The sequence below is a fragment of the Oryctolagus cuniculus genome, chromosome 21, assembly GCF_964237555.1.
Source record: "Oryctolagus cuniculus chromosome 21, mOryCun1.1, whole genome shotgun sequence".
Taxonomy (NCBI): domain Eukaryota; kingdom Metazoa; phylum Chordata; class Mammalia; order Lagomorpha; family Leporidae; genus Oryctolagus; species Oryctolagus cuniculus.
In genome coordinates, this window is record NC_091452.1 from 207,624 (window position 1) to 227,668 (window position 20,045).

A 20,045-nucleotide genomic window follows, 5' to 3' on the forward strand; every position below is an offset into this window, starting at 1 on the left:
AACTATATCCTCAAATCCCTAACATCACCTTAATCTCAATAATTCTTCAAAGGAAATAAAGAATTCTGAACATCTTCATAGGTACATGCTCAATTATTACTGTGAAAGGATTCAGGGACATGAGCCAAAGAGTGAACCATACAAGACAAAGTCCATGCATCACTCAGCATGAGCTTATAATTTCCCCATAGTGGAGTCCATTGTTATTACTAGTTCCCCCAAAAAAGGATGAAAATATTCAAAGGACATTGACAACTAGATAATTTCATCAGAGACTTGCTCCGGGTCTTTTTGAGGTATGGTCCCTTAGGCATCATTGGACAACCACATCTTTCCTATCATCACTAGTATATCCAGAGATTGAGCTGATAACACATGTTCCACTACTGTGAATTATATTGTACAAGTAAATATGTGTTCCAAAGCTTTGAGTTAAATGAAGACATTAATACCAAGTGAGTCATTCTGAGAGAACCTCCAACCTCCATAATCTGGGTGAAGGTCAATCTTTCATTAGAAAAAAAGTATTTCTATACATATTATGACATGTAACCTGACATCTTTGATCAATGGATTATAATTTTCACTAGATTTGAAAAATACTATGTTCCCCCTTCACTGAATATTTTTCTGTCCATTCTCTAGTGAGGTCTGTAAATTACATGTGTGTCATTTGACCTGTATAACTCTGCACTCTGCACCCCAGAATATCTCCTATTTTCATCTGAAATTTCATATCAATGGAGCCATTATTTCTGACAGGTCTTTGTATCCTCAGAAAAATGAAAATGAATAAATCTATGGCTACATTTCACTCTTTTTGACTTCAGAATTTACCTCTTACCAAGCACATCTTCAAATTCTATAAATGTAGGCAGTGCCGTGGCTCAATAAGCTAATCTTCCACCTTGCGGTGCCGGCACACCAAGTTCTAGTCCCGGTTGGGGCTCTGGATTCTGTCATGGCTGCCCCTCTTCCAGGCCAGCTCTCTGCTGTGGCCAGGGAGTGCAATGGAGGATAGCCCAAGTACTTGGGCCCTGAATCCCATGGGAGACCAGGAGAAGCACCTGGGTCCTGCCTTCGGATCAGTGCAGTGCACCAGCTGCGGCAGTCATTGGAGGGTGAACCAACGACAAAGGAAGACCTTTCTCTCTGTCTCTCTCTCTCTCACTGTCCACTCTGCCTGTCAAAAAAAAATTCTATAAATGTTATGCAATGAAATACACATATGTGTTGATGTTCAAGTACCAACTTTGTCATTCCATCTCCATGGTCACAAAAAAAGCTCTTCTAGATTTTTTTCTTTGGGCTCTCTCAAAGGGAAAGTTTGGAAGCAGAGACTACATTTAAGAAACTCTTACAGTCAGAAAGATCACAGTTTGTGAAGGAGTAATTACAATGCTGCTGTTAAGGAATGATCTAACATGAGGTATGTTTAGAAAAGAGCTATTTGAATGATCATATTTACTTATTGAATCACAAAACAAGATAAAAAACTTTTGAAATGTATCAGATATATTAGGTGAAACAATTCATTTAAGTGTAATTTTAATTTGTATTTATTTTTGTAACAGTTTATCAGTTTTTCCATTCTTTTAAAAACTTACATTATCTGAAAAGGAGAGAATGAAGTGTGATAATTTGTGAATTTTCCATTGGGATATTAACTCCTTCCTTATTTTACCATAAGATATTCTAGTGATGTTTGTTAGTAGAAAATTAAGCTTTCTGTGATGTAACTGGAATTTTTTTTCTTTTTCTTTTGACAGGCAGAGTTAGACAGTTAGAGAGAGACACAGAGAGAAAGGTCTTCCTTCCGTTGGTTCACCCCCAATGGTTGTGCCAGTCCGAAGCCAGGAGCCAGGCTCTTCCTCCTAGTCTCCCATGTGGGTGCAGGTCCCAAGCACTTGGGCCACCCTCCCCTGCCTTCCTGGGCCACAGCAGAGAGCTGGACTGAAAGAAGAACAACCAGGACAGAACTGGCACCCCGACCAGGTCTAGAACCCAGGGTGCCAGTGCTGCAGGGGGATTAGCCTAGTGAGCCATGGCACCAGCCTCTTTTTAAAAAATATTTATTTGAAATTTATTTACTTGAAAGTCATCATTACAGAGAGAGAAGAAACAGAGTTTTTATATCTGCAAGTTCGTTCCCCAGGCGCAAATCAGAATCTGGGAGCTCTTTCCAAGTCTCAAAGTGCAGGGTCCCAAAACACTTGTGCCACCTTTCTCTGTTTTCCTCAGGCCATTATCAGGGACTGGATTGAAAGTGGAGCAGCTGAGACATGAGTGGGTCAACCATATGAGATGATGGCATCGCAGGAAGTGGATTTACCTTCTACGCTACAATGTTAGTTCCTGTACTTTTTTTTTTTTAACTTTGCTTTGTATTTAATTTTGTCATGAAAAGTTTCCGTATTTTTGTATTCAGATTTCTCAACTTTTGTTTGTAAGCCTTTAGGATGTTGAATTTCAGTTAGAATGGACTTTTCTTATCCCACATTATAAATAAGTTCTTTGTGAAGGTCTCAATTTTTATGTATTTTATAGTGTGAACAGCAGATTCACCTTTAACTTTTTTTCTATATTAATATTTAAAAGTATTTAATTAAATGTTCATAGCTTTATCTTCTGGACTTTGGTGACACTGATATTTGAAGTTGATCTGTTCTATTTGATTTTTTTTCATAGAGTTCTCAAGATATCAGGAACAATGGTTAGGTAATTATTTGGTAGACAAAGATCCCCAGAATATGAAGGACTTCCACAGTCAATATGTCTGTCAAGCATCCTTTTGTTCTCAAGATGATGGAACATCATTTACAAGTACATTGCTGATCATTATTGTGGCTGCAAGATAAAGAGGGTAATGAATCATAGGTGATTTCTGAGAAGTAACAAAAGTCACTTTCATTGACATTTGCTAAAGTGAAGTCTTCTGGCCTTCTGTTTGAGATTTCCTATAGCGGGAGTAGAAATATGGGGTCCTTTCACAATAATGACATCAAATATAAGTGTGGGGGGGGGTGAGCATCACACTAGGGAATCTTCTCTTCCCACCTATTTCTTAACTGCATCTCATTCCCGGACAACTTGAATGTCTCATCTATTCATCATGTAGCACTCAAACTCAGCAACCCTAAGTGATGCCAGGGACCTGTTTGATATCCAGATGTGGCTTCTATCAATCCATAGGCCTGTGACTGTACCAAAGGTACAAAAGTAGAATATGAGTAGAGTAATCACCACAAACATTCCTTTTAAAAAAAGATTTATTTATTTGAAAGAGTTACATGGAGGTAGAGGCAAACAGAAAGAAAGAGAAGTCTTCCATCTGGTGGTTCACTCCCCAAATGGCCACAATGGCCGGAGCCAGTCTCTGTTCTCTGAAATGTGCCTCCTTTTCTATCATTCACTAGGCACTCATTGGTAATAGCCCTTCAGGACATGAATTTTTCAGGAGCTGATCAGCTCTATTGATGTGCTTTTACCTGTAATCTAAAATGCTGTCTGTACAGCTTAAACTTCCAGAGCTTTTTATGGTTAGCTTGGTTGTTTCCAATGGTATAACTAAAAAGTGAACATAGAGTCCAGGTGGGTGTCAGGTTTATGAGTTGTGATTTGTGAAGTTGTTGTTTGCTTGTTTCTGTATATTTTAAAAACTGTGTTTCCAAGTATATCCCATTCTTCAACTTTCCTTTGGACCATTTTGAAAAATTGAATTTATTTTGGGCCAGACTAATTTATTTACCTATTTTAACAAGAGTTGTCATGGTGATAAACTTCATTTAAAATTACTGTGGCATTGTGTATTATTGTTTTTGGTTCTCAAAGAATTTGTTGTCATATTTTTTCTGTAGGTACTAGCATATTTTTACTTTATTATACTTAAATGAGGATGCTTTGAGTTTTCCAATTGAAGCAAATTTACAGTTTCTCCTTGTTCCTCTACTTTCTTGGTTCTATAATTTTTTGTTGTTGTTTGTTTTATGAGCTCAACAGTTCCCTATAGTCTTACCAGATGCAAAGAAGTAACTGAAATACATTACTGTTATTTTTGCAACTTCTTTTCCTAAAATTTCAAGTTTTAAGTAAAAATATTTAACTTAGTAAGTATCACATAGGATACAAAGTTAGAGTTACCATTAAGTACATACAATGGGTCTTCAGAAACTGTGTAAATGTATAAGAAAACTATGGGGTTGATGCTGTGGCGTAGTAAGCTAAGCTTCCACCTGCAATGCCAACATCCCATATGGGCACCAGTTCAAGCCTGCTGCTTGTCTTCCAATCCAGCTAACTGCTATGGCCTGGGAAAGCAGTGGAAGATGGCCCAAGTGTTTGGGCCCCTGCACCCCATGGGAGACCAGGAAAAAGCACCTGGCTCCTGGCTCCTGCCATCGGATCAGCGCAGTGCGCCGGCCGCAGCACGCCGGCCGCGGCGGCCATTGGAGGGTGAACCAACGGCAAAGGAAGACCTTTCTCTCTGTCTCTCTCTCACTGTCCACTCTGCCTGTCAAAAAATAAAAAGAATAAATAAAATAAAAAAAAGAACTAACAAAAGCACAAGTAGCAATCTTTTTATAACTTTCACTTGCTCTCTGCTATAATTGGGCCTTGAGCCTCGTCCACTGTTTCTTCCATGGGTTGTTGATCGACACAATTTCCCATCAGATGTTGGACTCTTCTTTCCGGTGTCCAAATGGGTTGTGCAGCTCCCTGTGGAAAGAAACAAACAGCTCCTCGTACCCTTCTTAATAAAGGGAATGGGCCTTTCCACTGATTATCCTGCAAATCTTTCCACATAATCCATTGTACTGATTCTTTATCCATTACTTGAGTGTGTATTTCTGCTGGAGTTTTGCCATTTTTCTTCTTATTTAAAAAGTTTATAGTATATAATGCTAAAGCCAAGGTATCCTTGTTGGATACTGCATACTCCCCTATTCCCCCTTTTTTTTATTAATTAAGTTTTTTAAATACAAATGAGTACATTCCACAATGGCCTGGCCTTGAGGATTATATGGTATACCAGTTAGATGTACAATGCCAAATTCCTTTAAAAAGGTAGCAAAGCGAGCCAACGTATAAGCCAGTCCATTATCAGTTTTGATAACCTGAGGAATCCCCAGGCTGCAAATGACTTCAAACAATGTTGAATAACTTGTTGCATGCCTTATTTATTCAGGGCCATGGCCATAACCATGCCTGAATAAGTGTCCACCATCACATGAACACCACTCTGCCATCCAAAAGAAGGAATATGAGTAACATCCATCTGCCAAATGTGACACGGCTTAAGGCCACGGGGGTTGGCGCCTGTTGGAATTCTGGGAACCATGGAAACTACACACTTTTCACAAGATTTTATAATATCCTCAGCTCGCCTACAGGGAATGTTATATTTCATGCTTCAGGTGATACTATATACATGCCATTTAGAGTGGTACTCTTTGGCCTGATCAATAACAGTGCAGGCAAGCAAAAAGTGCGAGTAATGATCAGGTAGCATATTGCCCCGGCTAAGTGGTCCCGGTAAATTCGAATGTGCTCTTATATGTCCTATAAATATAGGATGGTGCCTTTGTATTAACAATTTTTGAATTTCTGTTAAATAGGCAGATATCGTGGACAATCTGTAAATACTGCATGCTTCATACAACAATCTTACTACATTAACCACATAAGCACTATCCGACAACACATTTAAGGGACCTTTTTCTTTTCGTAATACTGTTGCAATGATGGCTAGCTCTGCATGCTGGGGAGAGGGGAACACAGTCAACACAAAATATCGCTGATCACCAATAATCGTGACTCCAGTTCCCCCCTTCACCCCATCAGTAAATACTGTGGGGGCCCCTTCTATTGGATGCTTGCACACCTTCTGTACCTGCACAATTGGAATGTGCATGCAAAATGTAACAAAAGGATGATTTGGGTAATGATTATTGATCTATACTTGTAATACTAGAATTACATATGCCCATGCCCAATTTTCTCTTGTCCATGCTTCCACGGCCTCTTTGCAAAAAGGTATGACACATCGTACAGGATTTTCCCTGAAATCTCCATTGTCTTTTTTATCGTGGTTAGTATCAAATCTGCAACGGCTGAACCCTGAGTGTACAGCACTCGAGGTAAATGTGAATGTGGGTAAACAAACAGTAAAGGGCCTCCTTGCCAAATTACTGCAAAGGGGTACATCTGTTCTACAACACTAAAATTTCTAAAGACTTCGACAAATCACGTCTTTGCATTTGGGTAGCCTTAAGACGTGTCTCAACTTTTTGTAAAACTGCAGCTGCCTCTGGAGACAACTCTCATGGTGAAGTAAGCTGTGAATCACCCTCTAAAATTTTGAACAGTGGAAGCATTTCCTCAGTGGTCAATTTACAATAAGGTCGTATCCAGTTTAAATTTCCGCATAATTTTTGAAAATCTTTTAAGGTTTTTAGTCCTGTTGTTGCAATGGTAAATTCCAAAGGGGCCACATTTGTTGGCATTAGCTTAAGTCCTAAATACTGAACTACTGTGTCCTTTTGAACCTTTTCTGGTGCTATTCATAATCCTGCTTCCTGCAGGCATGAGCTTAAGGTCATAAACACTGCTTCCAATTGATCCTTCCTAGCAGATGTTAACACTAGATCATCCATATAATGGAAGATTTTTACTTCTACATGTTGTTGGTGAGCAGGTTCTATGGCTTGTGACACATATAATTGGCATAAGGTGGGACTATTGGCCATGCCTTGAGGGAGAACTCTCCACTCATACCTTTTATTTGGACTTTGATGAATTATGGCAGGCACAGTAAATGCAAATCTTTGGGTATCCTTTTTATGTAATGGTATACTAAAAAAAAATCCTTAAGATCAATTACAATCAAAGGCCAATCCTTGGGGATCATGGTTGGTACTGGAAGGCCTGGCTGCAATGCCCCCATGGGTTGCATTTGTTGATTTATGGCCCTTAAATCACATAGTAAGTGATACTTAAGGAAGACCTTTCTCTCTGTCTCTCTAAAAAAAAAAAGAATACACATTCCAAGGGGTTGTGGATGGCTGAAGGTGACCTGCCTCCAGCTGTTGTTGAACTATTTCATGTATGACAGCCAATTTTTCCTCAATAAGGGGCCACTGTGGTATCCACACAGGCTTATCATCCAGTCAAGTTAGTGGCAACAGCTGCCTTACAGTGACCCCTATGAAAAACCCAGACCTTGTCTTCCTTCATTTGCCCTAGTAGTGATGGGATCCATTATGCCCTGTTCATTTATCCCTAGACCCCCACTGGAGCAACCCATTTGTTTTATCATTTTCAACCCTGGGGAGTGAACAGCTGTAGACTCATTTGTTAGTTGTACTTGTAATTGTTCTTTTTTTAACTTTTATTTAATGAATATAAATTTCCAAAGTACAGCTTATGGATTACAATGGCTTCCTCCCCATAATGTCCCTCCCACCAGCAACCCTCCCCTCTCCCACTCTCTCTCTCCTTCCATTCACATCAAGATTCATTTTTGATTCTCTTTATATACAGAAGATCAGTTTAGCATACATTAAGTAAAGATTTCAACAGTTTGTTCCCACACAGAAACATAAAGTGAAAAATAATAGATGATTTTTAAATGATGATGAAATCAGATCAGACCTATTGTCATGTTTAATCCCAGTGAGAGTAAAGTAGGGAATTGATAATTTCTTCTTTTTTTTCAAGCAGATCAGTTTAGTATACATTAAGTAAAGCTTTCAACAGTTTGCACCCCCATAGAAACACAAAGTGAAATATACTGTTTGAGTACTCATAGCATTAAGTCTCAATGTACAACACATTAAGGATAGAGATCCTACATGAGGAGTAAGTGCACAGTGACTCCTGTTGTTGACTTTACAAATTGACACTCCCGTTTATGGCATCAGTAATCTCCCTGTGCACCAGTCATGAGTTTCCAAGGCTATGGAAGCCCCTTTAGTTCTCCGACTCTTATCTTGTTTAACAAGGTCATAGTCAAAGTGGAGGTTCTCTCCTCCCTTCAGAGAAAGATACCTCCTTCTTTGAAGACCTGTTCTTTCCACTGGGACCTCATTCACAGAGATCTTTCATTTAGGGTTTTGTGGTGGTGTTTTTTTTTTTTTTTGTTTTTTTTTTTTTGTTTTTTGTTTTTTGCCAGAGTGTCTTGGCTTTCCATGCCTGAAATACTCTCATGGGCTTTTCAGCTGGATCTGAATGCCTTCAGGGCTGATTCTGAGGCCAGAGTGCTGTTTAGGACATCCGCCATTCTATGAGTCTGCTGAGATACTCACTTCCCATGTTGGATCACTCTCCCCTTTATTTATTCTATTGGTTAGTATTAGCAGGTACTAGACTTGTTTATGTGCTCCCTTTGACTCTTAGTCCTTTCATTATGATCAATTGTCAGCAGAAATTGATCACTTGGACTAGTGAGATGGCATTGGCACATGCCACCTTGATGGGATTGAATTGGAGTCCCCTGGTATGTTTCTAACTCTACCATTTGGGGCAAGTCAGCTTGAGCATGTCCCAAATTGTACATCTCTTTCCTCTCTTATTCCTACTCTTATGTTTAACAGGGATCACATTTCAGTTAAATTTTAACACTTAAGAATAACTGTGTATTATTTTTCAAAAGAGGAAATCCAAATGGCCAACAGGCACATGAAACAATGTTCAAGGTCACTAGCCATCAGGGAAATGCAAATCAAAACCACAATGAGGTTTCACCTCACCCCGGTTAGATGGCTCACATACAGAAATCTACCAACAATAGATGCTGGCAAGGATGTAGGGAAAAAGGGACACTAACCCACTGTTGGTGGGAATGCAAACTGGTCAAGCCACTATGGAAGTCAGTCTGGGATTCCTCAGAAACCTGAATATAACACTACCGTTCGATCCAGCCATCCCACTCCTTGGAATTTACCCAAAGGAATTTAAATTGGCAAACAAAAAAGCGGTCTGCACCCTAATGTTTATTGCATCACAATTCACAATAGCCAAGACCTGGAACCAACCTAAATGCCCAACAACGGTAGATTGGATAAAGAAATTATGGGATATGTACTCTTTAGAATACTATACCGCAGTAAGAAACAATGAAATCCAGTCATTTGCAACAAAATGGAGGAATCTGGAACACATCATGCTGAGTGAAATAAGCCAGTCCCAAAGGGACAAATACCATATATTCTCCCTGATCGGTGACAACTGACTGAACACCAAAAATGAAATCTGTTGAAGTGAAATGGACACTATGAGAAATGGTGACTTGATCAGCATAGCCCTGACTGTTAATGGACAACTTAATACATTATCCCTCTTAGTAGTTTTTTTTTGTCTGCTCTACTTAATAAGACTGGTTTAATTCTGTAATTAATTTTGTTTATTTTTTCAAAAAACCAGCTCCTCATTGGGACGATTTTTTGTAATGTTTTTTTGGATTCAATCCTGTTAATTTCTTCTCTGATTTTAATTATTTCTCTTCTACTAGATTTGGGTCTGGTTTCCTGCAGTTTTACTAGGTCCTTGGGATGCGCTGAAAGCTCATTTATTTGGTGCCTTTCCAATTTCTTGATATAGGCCCCTATTGCTATAAACTTGCCTCTCAATACGGTTTTTGCCGTATCCCATAAGTTTTGATATGTTGTGTTGTTATCCTCATTTACTTCCAGAAAGTTTCTGATTTCGCTTTTGATTTCTTGAATGACCCAGTGTTCATTCAGGAGCATGTTGTTCAGTCTCCATGTGTTTGTATACTTTCTGGGGTTTCCTGACTTGCTAATTTCCAGCTTCATTCCACTGTGGTCTGAGAAGCTGCATGGTATGATTCTAATTCTTTTAAATTTGCTGAGACTTGCTTTATGACCTAGTATGTGATCAATCCTAGAGAAGGTTCCATGCACTGCTAAGAAGAATGTAAAGTCTGTAGATGTAGGATTGAAAGTTCTGTAGATATCTGTTAGATTCATTTGGACAATAGTGTCAATTAAATCTGCTGTTTCCTAGTTGATCTTCTGTCTGGATGATCCATCTATTTCTGAGAGTGGAGTATTGAAGTCCCCCAGTACTATTGTATTGGAATCTAAGTCTCCCTTTAAGTCCCTTAACATATCTTTTAAATAGACCGTTGCCCCGTAATTAGGTGCATATACATTTATAATAGTTACATCTTCCTGTTGAATTGAACCCTTAATCATTATATAGTGCCCCACTTTGTCTCTCTTAACAGTTTTTGTATTAAAGTTTATTTTGTCTGATATTAATATGGCTACACCTGCTTTTTTTGGTTTTTGTTGGCATGGAATATCTTTTTCCAACCTTTCACTTTCAGTCTGCATGCATCTTTGTTAGAGAGATGTGTTTCTTGTAGGCAACAAATAGTTGGGTGTTGTTCCTTAAGCCAGTCAGCCAGTCTGTGTCTTTTAACTGGCCAGTTCAGGCCATTCACATTTAATGTGACTATTGATACATAGTGACTTTGCCCTGCCATTTTCCCGGAGATATTTTCTAGTATATGCTTTGAGCTTCCCATGCTCTTTTACTGGTAGGTGTTCTTCCTTTCCCTTCTTTCATATTGATGGCCGTGTTTCTGTGTTTCTGAGTGTAGCACATCTTTAAGTATTTTTTGCAGGGCCGGACGAGTGGCCACAAAGTCTTTCAATTTCTGTTTGCTATGAAAGGTCTTTATTTCACCTTCATTCACAAATGAGAGCTTAGCAGGATATAATATTCTGGGCTGGCAATTTTTCTCTCTTAGCACCTGTGCTATGTCTTGCCATTCCCTCCTAGCCTGTAGTGTTTCTGATGAGAAGTCTGCTGTGAGTCTGATTGGAGATCCTCTGAGAGTAATCTGACGTTTCTCTCTTGCACATTTTAGGATCTTTATTTTTTGTTTCACTGTGGTGAGTTTAATTACAATGTGTCGTGGTGAGGATCTCTTTTGGTCATGTTTACTAGGGGTTCTATGAGCTTCCTGTACTAGGATGTCTCTGTCCTTCTCCAAACCTGGGACGTTCTCTGCTAGTATCTCACTAAAAAGGCCTTCTAATCCTTTCTCTCTCTCCATGCCTTCAGGAACTCCTAGAACCCAAAAGTTGGGTTTCATAATAGTATCCTGTAGATTCCCAACAATATTTTTTAGACTTCTAATTTCCTCTTCTTTTCTTTGGTCTGATTGTATCCTTTCCTGTTCTCTGTCTTCTAAGTCCAATATTATCTCTTCTGCTTCACCCATTCTGTTTTTAAGGCTCTCTAATGTGTTTGTCATTTGATCTATTGAGCTCTTCATTTCATTTTGATTTCTCTTCACTATCACACTTTCCTGTTCTACTAGTTTCTGCATTTCATTTTGATTCTTCCTTAAAATTTCATTTTCACGAGAGAGATTTTCAATCCTGTCCAATAAGGATTTCTGTAGTTCAAGGATTTGCTTTTGAAAACTTCTAAATGTTCTTATCATAAATTTTTTGAAATCCGTATCTTGCTTTTCTTCTATCTCATCATCTTCATAATCTTGGCTTGGGGTGTTTTGTTTATTTGGAGGTGTCATAGTGTCACCATTGATCTTGTTCCCTCGATTTCTGTGTTTATTGCTTGTCATGGTTAATTCTGTTTCCCTCACTGTGAGGTTGTTTTTTTTTTATACTATGTCCATGTTAAGTGGACTGCCTGCTGTTGGAGGAGCCTTGGAGGCTTGAGATGGGTGTGGCCTGAGAGCTCTGCTTGGTTCTTCAGGGTTACAGGTGTGCAAAAGTGACACCCTCATGTTGTGCGTTGTAAATCTCTCTTTATTTATTTATTTATATTTTATTTTATTTTATTTTATTTTATTTTTTTATTCAGGAGGTAAGTAATATTGCAAGGCTGAGCAGAATGGATGGTATTTAGCTTCCGATCTCTGGCTTCTACCCAAAGAGTCTGTGCAGGCTCTGTTTCTCCTTCGGACTCCTACTGGGTTGCCTAGGCTACTGAATTGTAGCCTTAACTCTCCCCTTTTATTATGTATATCCCAGCTCTTTGTCTCTTGCTTGCCTTTGCAAGGTTGGCGGAGAGTGGAACTTGTCTGTACCAGTATGCCCCCACCTTTTTATTTGTTTATTAATTTTTCCTTCTCTCCTGTAGTCAGTCTGTTGAACTTTCCTGCTTCAATGCCCGCTTCCCTCTAAAATTCTGTCCGCCGTTTCCCCGCCAATGTCTCCGGTTACTGAACTCACCTCCGCTTCCAGCGCCGATGTGTGGACTCAGAGACCTGGGCGTCCCTCCTCTCCCCGCTGGTGTCTTTGTCACATCGACTCCCCTTCCCGCACTGGCGCTCAGACTCTGCGGCTCCCGTGGTTCGGCTTCCGCGTGGTGGGCGACCCTGCTTTCCCAGTAGGTCCTCTGGGTCACAGCAAATAGCTCTGGAAGAGTTTCCTCTGCAATTTTTTGCTGATCCTTTTTCTGAGGCTACCGTAACTCCGCTTTTATTAAACTAAATTTTCCCGGACTATCGGTACGCGCCCTCACTATTCTGCCATCTTGGCTCTGCCCCCTCTGTAATTGTTCTAATATGTACCTCCCCCATAATGTGATGGGAACAGTGCAGACATACGGCTGCACCTTGCCTTTATTTCTTCCTGGTCCTGCCAGTCCAGCACTTGGGCACTCCTGGATGGGGCAACTGCAGTGCCCAATCCCACTGAAGTATTGTCTCCCTCTTGCAAGAGCCACGACATTGGCCAATCATTCTCAAAGACAATGCTAACATCTGTGCCTGTGTCTAGCAGCCCATGAATTGCTTTTCTTTTAATGGTGATGGTCCATATAGGATGGTTCCCAAGTGACATGGACAGGGCCACAAAATTTCTGCCTTGAATGCCCCTATTATCAGCAGTAGGCATCATAATTATCAGCTGAGCAACTGGCTGTGATGGCAACAGCTGTACAAGTCTTTTAGTAGAATGCAGCAACACCTTAAGTTTTTTACAGGGTAAAAAAAAGACAATTCCTGTCACCACCAATAGGCCTGTTAGGGAGTTTGTAGCTTTTCCTATGGTAATTCCTATGCCTTCCAAATCGCTTAGAGGATCGTGTGGGTGTACATCTACCGCTTGAACTCCCATTTGTGGTGTTAATACTGTATAGTTGGTGGCTCGCAGCTCTGTGCAATAAACGCCTGACTTCCCCTCAGCTGCTGCCCTGTTCCCTGAATTACTTGACCTTGTGATGCCAGCACCCACTGAGATTTCAGGCCTCCAGGTGCTGGTGCCCTCTGTCCATTTTTTGGGCATTGTTCCCACTGCTTTTTTGCCCATTGCCCTGCAGGCTCCGAAAGTGGATTACCTGATTTATCCTGTTTTGAATAGCATTTGTTAGCCCAATGATTGCCCTTACCACATCGGGGGCAAAGTCCTGGCTCCCGACCAGTGTCTCTATGCACCCAAGCCTTGGATCGGCACTCCTTTTTTAAATGACCTTCCCTTCCACACTTAAAGCATCTGCGCCCTCCCACATCTCAGTGAAGCATTTTGGCCATAGCTACAGCCACATGTGAAGCCGATGCTACATCATCCATAACATCTCTGCAAATTTTTAGGAATGTGGGAATGTCCTTATGTGGCCATGGTCTCAGAGCTTTGTGACAAATTTTGTTTGCCTGCTCGTAAGCCAGTCTCCAGACCAATGGCATAGCCTCCTCCATGGTCTCAAAAATGTTCCCTGCAGCCTCCTTAAGTCTGTTGACAAAGTCTGCATAAGGCACCGTGGGGCCCTGCACAATCTTTGTTAGACTGTGCCTAATCTCACCCTTTCTTGGAATAACTCTCCATGCACTTTTCGCCAATTCTCTAACTTGCATCAATACCGCTATGGGAGCTCTTGCGTGGGCATCGGTATCGTTAAAGGCTCCTTCCCCATTTAGCATGTCCTCATTCCAAGCTGCATTTCCGGCCCTGTGGTTTTGCTTGGCTTGTTCCTGAGCTGGTTCCCTGTATGCAGCAGACCACAAGAGGAAGTCTCCACCACCCAACACTGCTTTTGCTAAATTTCTCCAATCATCCAGAACCAGGCCCTGAGTTCCTATATTTTCTAAAACTGCTTGTGTAGGCCAGCGCCATGGCTCACTAGGCTAATTCTCCACCTTGTGGTGCTGGCACACCAGGTTCTAGTCCCAGTTGGGGCACCGGATTCTGTCCCGGTTGCCCCTCTTCCAGGCCAGCTCTCTGCTGTGGCCCAGGAGTGCAGAAGAGGATGGCCCAAGTGCTTGGGCCCTGCACCCCATGGGAGACGAGGAGAAGCACCTGGCTCCGGCCATCAGATAAGCATGGTGCGCCGGCCGCAGCACGCCGGCGGCGGCCATTGGAGGGTGAACCAATGGCAAAAGGAAGCCTTTTCTCTCTGTCTCTCTCTCACTGTCCACTCTGTCAAAAAAAAAAAAAAAGAAAAAGAAAAAAAACTGCTTGTATAAAATTAGCATGGGGGCCATACAGCTGTACTGCCTGTTGTAATTCTTTTAGCAATTTGTGATCCATAAGGCTCCATCCCAGTTGCCTTGGGCATCCAGAACTACTGGAAACACATGGCCAGGTTCCTGATATTGCTCCCAGTCTGGAGCATGGTAACGTCTACTGTCCAAGGACTCCCTGGGTTTGGAAAGAATCATGCCCACTCCCATTGTCTCTTCTTCTGAGTCTGCCCGTGGTGAAGCAGAGCAGCCTCTCCTGACAGGGACTGACTCGGGCAACGTAAGTGGCCGATACCATGGTGGCGGGTCGTCCTCGAGGGACAGGTTTGCAAATGAAGTCAGATCAGGATATAAGCGAGGTGCGCAGGATGGTTCTCCCAGATGTGGGGGTGCAGTCGGCGGAGGGCGGTCCTTCTCGGTGCCTTCCCACCAACCACTCCTCCTTTTTGTTCCTCTGGGTGTTCTCACCTACTGACTTCTTGTTGCCTTGACTGCCACAGTCGCTAGAGTGACTGCCCTGGCAAGACTCCTCCTGCACTTTTTCTAAAAGCTCGCTCCCTTCATCTAGCAGGAGTCCTATTCTCTCAGTGGGGTCTTGAAGGGCCTGGTCAATGACCTGCCACAATCTGAGCATCTCTGTTGGCTCTCCAGCTGCCCTCAATTGTCTACCCACCCTTTTCCACTGTAGCTCATCTAAATCACCCCTCTCCACAAACCATGGTGACACCCTAGCAATGGCCCTAGTGAAGGCACAGACCGCAGCCGCTTTAACGGGTGTCCCGGTAGCCTTTAATAAATGACTCAACAGCAGTTGTAGTGGTAGTGGATGGAGTGTTTCCCATGTTTTACAAAGACAGCTGCCGCTGTAAAGCGGTGTTTACCTCCTACCCTTCTCTGCTTGGCGCTAATACTTTGCTCTGAAATCCCCGCCTTTTTTCCCTGGCGTTCCTTTCTGCCTTTTTTTTTTTTTTTTGGTGTTCTTAATTACAATTCACCTTTCATCCTTTCTTTTTAATGTGGCACTATTATCTCACCCATTTACTCCCACTGCCTTCTTTAGCATTTTTCAGCACAACACACTTTCCGCCCCTATGATATGGTGGCGTTTTTTCTCTTCTGCCTATTATTAGGTTCCTAGATCCCATTTTGGCGCTTCTCCCCTTCTCCTAGGATGGTACTGCAGTTTCTGCCTTTCCTTACGAATTACCCAAACTCCCGTGTGAACACACGTTTACCTTTGTTACTAACCTCTTCCTGTGAGTCGCGAAGCGATCCAAGTCACGGAACCACTTGTCGCTCCCTTGCCCACAAAGGAATGACGCTATTGCAGCTAATAGGTCTTCCGTAGACTTTAATTACGAGAGGGAAAATAACAGTGACAGAGGTAGAGAGAAAAGAAGGAGTAAGAAGCAAAAATAGAGTTTCCTTCCTCGGCATACGGCTTATATACAAAATCCAACCAATCACAAGCGGGCTAAAGTCCATGCATGTAGTCCTCTAATCCAATACTTGTTCACGCAGTGTACACACATCCTTGGGCCAGTCAAATGAGGTGTCACGCAGCAGGCACCATCTTTTTGTTTACAGCACTCTTAGCTCCTCCAGAAAAGCCCTGCCCATTGGAAAGCACCTGGTAACTAAAACTAAAAAACTTCCGCCGACACGGCAACAGCTGCCAGGCCAAACGTTGACAATGCGGCCCCATGACTGGCCAGGCCAAGGGGCCCCACAATAGAGACAAATGCTATAAAAATATCATTGAATTCCAAAATCTCAATTTTACTCATATATATTACATTTTTTCACTACCTGTTACAGATCAGGGAAAACATGTGGCATTTTTATGTTTGAGTTTCTTGAGCTCATTATACGCTGGACATTAATCCTTTATCACTTTCATAGTTTGCAAATATTTTCTCATATTCTGTTGGTTGCCTGTTCGCTTTTTGGAGTGCATTCTTTGTAGTGTAGATGCTTCTTAGCTTGATGTAATCCCATTTATCTATCTTTGCTTTGATTATCTGTGTTTTTTGGGTTTTTCCATGAAGTCTTTGCCTACAACAATGTCTTGGAGAATTTCTCATAGTTATCCTCTAGTAATTTGATGGTATTATGTTGTAGATTTAGATCCTTGATCCATTTGCATTTGATTTTTGGAAAAGGTGTCAGTTAGGAGTCTTGTTTCACACATCTGCATGTAGAGAACCAATTTTCAAGGATTATTTGTTGAAGAGAATGTCCTTTCTCCAGGGACTGGCTTTAACTCTTTTGTCAAGCTTAGTTTGTTGTAGATGTGTAGATTGATTTCTGGAGTTTCTATTCTGTTTCATCAGTGTACATGTCTATATTTCAACCAGTACCAGGCTATTTTGATTATAATAGCTCTGTAGTATGTTTTGAAATATGGTATTATGATGCCTCCAGCTTTGCTTTTACTGTTTTTTTTGAATATTCTATCCATTTATTAAAATTGATATTATATACAATTGTTCACAGCAACTCCTGTTGTTGATTTAACAATTGACACTCTTATTTATGACGTCAGTAATCACCCGAGACTCTTGCCATGAGCTGCCAAGGCTATGGAAGCCTCTTGAGTTCACCAACTCCGAATTATTTAGTCAAGGCCATATCAGAGTGGTGGTTTCTTCCTCCCTCCAGAGAAAGGTGCCTCCTTCTTTGATGGCCTGTTCTTTCTGTTGGGATCTTGTTCACCCAGATCTTTCATTCAGGTAATTTTTGCCACAGTGTCTTGGCTTTCCATGCCTGCAAGACTCTCATGGGCCTTTTAGCCAGATCCAAATGCCCCAAGGTTTGATTCTGAGGCCTGAGTGCTGTTTAGGGCATTTGCCATTCTATGAATCTGCTGTGTATCCTACTTCACCCAAGGATCATTCTCTCCCTTTTAATTCTATCCTTCATTATTTGCAGACACTGAGCTTATTGTGAAATCTCTTCGACACTTAACCTATCTTTTTGATCAATTATGCACTTAAACTTATCACTTTAACAAATGAGATGGCATTGGTACATACCTCCTTGATAAGATTGAATTAGAATCCCCTGGCACATTTCCAGCTCTACCATTGGAGGTAAGTCTGAGTGAGCATGTGCTGACCTGTATATCTCGTCCTCTTATTTCCACTCTCATATTTAACAAAGATCACTTTTCTGTTAATTTTAAATGCCTCAGAATAATTGTGTATTAATTGCAGAGTTCAACCAATGTTATTAAGTAGAACAAAACAACAACAACAAATCCTAAAAGGAATAAAATAGTAAGTTGTTCCTCAACAGTCAAGATAAGGGCTGTTCTGGACATTGTTTCTCATAGTGTACATTTCACTTCAACATGTTTCCCCCTAGGTGCTTGGTTAGTTGTCATCCATCAGGGAGAACATATGATATTTGTCCCTTTGGACTGGCTTATTTCACTCAGCATGATATTTTTCAGATATCTCCATTTTGGTGCAAATGACCAGAATCAACCAAGGGTATCAAAGATCTCGATGAAAATTGCAAAACAGTAAAGAAAGAAATAGAAGAAGACACAAAAAATGGAAAAATCTGCCATGCTCATTGATTGGAAAAATCAATATCATAAAAATGTCCATTCTCCAAAAAGCAATTTACAAGTTCAATGCAATACCAATCAAAATACCAAAGTCATTCTTCAAAGACCTAGAAAAAATGATGCTGAAATTCATATGGAGAAACAAGAGACCATGAACAGCTGAAGCGATCCTTTACAATAAAAGCAAAGCTGGAGGAATCACAATTCCAGACTTCAAGACATACTACAGGGCAGTTATAATCAAAACAGCCTGGTACTGGTACAAAAACAGATGGATAGACCAAGGGAACAGAATAGAAACACCGGAAATCAATCCAAACATCCATAACCAACTCATATTCGACAAAGGACCTAAAACCAACCCCTGGGACAAGGACAGCCTCCTCAACAATTGGGAAACTGGATGTTCGCATGTCAAAGCATGAAGCAAGACCCCTACCTTACACCATATACAAAAATTCACTCAACATGAATCAAAGAAATAGAGATACGCCATGACACCATGAAATTAAGTGAGAGCATAGGGGGAACTCTTCAAGACATTGGAACAGGCAAAGAATTCCTAGAGAAGACCCCAAAAGCATGGGTAATCAAAGGTAGAATGAACAAATGGGATTACCTCAAATTGAAAAGTTTCTTTACAGCAAAAGAAACAGTCAGAAAAATGAAGAAGCAACCAACAGAATGGGAGACATTATTTGCAAACTACACAACTGTTAAAAGATTAACAACTAGAATCTATAAAATGATCAAGAAACTCCACAGCAACAAAACAAACAACCCAATAAAAAGATGGGTCAAGAACCTTAACAGACATTTTTCAAAAGAGGAAATCTGACTGGCACCGTGGCTCACTAGGCTAATACTCTGCCTTGCGGCCCCAGAACACCGAGTTCTAGTCTGGGTTGGGGCACTGGATTCTGTCCCGGTTGCCCCTCTTCCAGGCCAGCTCTCTGCTGTGGCCAGGGAGTGCAGTGGCCCTGCACCCCATGGGAGATCAGGATAAGTACCTGGCTCCTGCCATCAGATCAGCGTGGTACACTGGGCATAGAGCACATTAAGGACAGAGATCCTACATGGGGAGTAAGTGCACACTGACTCTGTTGTTGATTTAACAATTGGCACTCTTATTTATGACGTCAGTAATCACCCGAGGCTCTTGTCATGAGCTGCCAAAGCTATGGGAGCCTCTTGAGTTCACAAACTCCTACTCCAAGGACATTCTTACATCTAGCAAGGCCAACTGAGCCCCACATGTCCAACTGGGACAACAGAGGAACAAAAATCCCAGCATACTAACATACACAGTGCTCTGTACCTTAGCATATCCAGGAAAGGCAACCTCTGAGACTGAAAGTAGAGAAGCCTACTCCTTCAGAACATGCTTCTGTCTCTTCCCACTGTTGTCCTTCCCTTGGACACTTGAAACATTGCAGGTTATGGCTGAAATCTGTATATACAGGAATTCAATCAAGGTCCTCATGTACCTGTCCAGTCTGAATATGGATGTGGACAGCTCTCTGCATACTAAAGACTGAGCTGGTGTCAAGAGCTCAATGTGCAATAGGGAATGTGTCAATGCTCTGTATGATGTGCACACCTGAGTGGATGAACATCACTGAAACTCTGTGCTCACTCTGAATGATGAATCAGCCTATTCCTACTGGTATAGTGAAAGGTTGGGGACAAAATTCCATGTGCAGAAGACTGCTCAGTTGACAGTAGACTGGGGTGTGGCACCAGGCCCATCTTTGCTGTCACTCTGTAGTTACTGGAGTTCTGTGAACCTACCCAGTATGTGCAACTGGGGCTCTGGGTTATGCCTTCTATGCCTCACTCACCCAGAAATCTGTGCTGACTGCAACTTGGAAGTGGGCTCTACGGATCATGACTAACACAACATATCACTAGTTTGCTGGGTACTATGACTCATTTTCTGTGTTCTGTGCAGGCCCAGCCAGATTTGTGGTGCTATTGCTCGCTTGTTACTTGGGCTTGAGGTTTCTATACTCA

General features: G+C 41.4%; 1 long non-coding RNA gene across 10 annotated transcripts in view; it reads right to left on the reverse strand.

Annotated features, from left to right (window-relative positions):
* The window catches only part of LOC103345518 (LINE-1 retrotransposable element ORF1 protein), a 73,905-nt gene that overhangs the window by 42,057 nt on the left and 11,803 nt on the right, over positions 1–20,045 (reverse strand). For 4 of the 10 annotated variants that reach the window (XR_515384.2, XR_007915910.2, XR_007915909.2 and 1 more), the window contains one exon: positions 4,562–4,716. The exons of 2 other annotated variants lie outside the window; for them this stretch is intronic. This is a non-coding gene — a long non-coding RNA (LINE-1 retrotransposable element ORF1 protein). 4 more of the 10 variants (XR_011385094.1, XR_011385095.1, XR_011385097.1 and 1 more) reach the window with 1 other exon arrangement.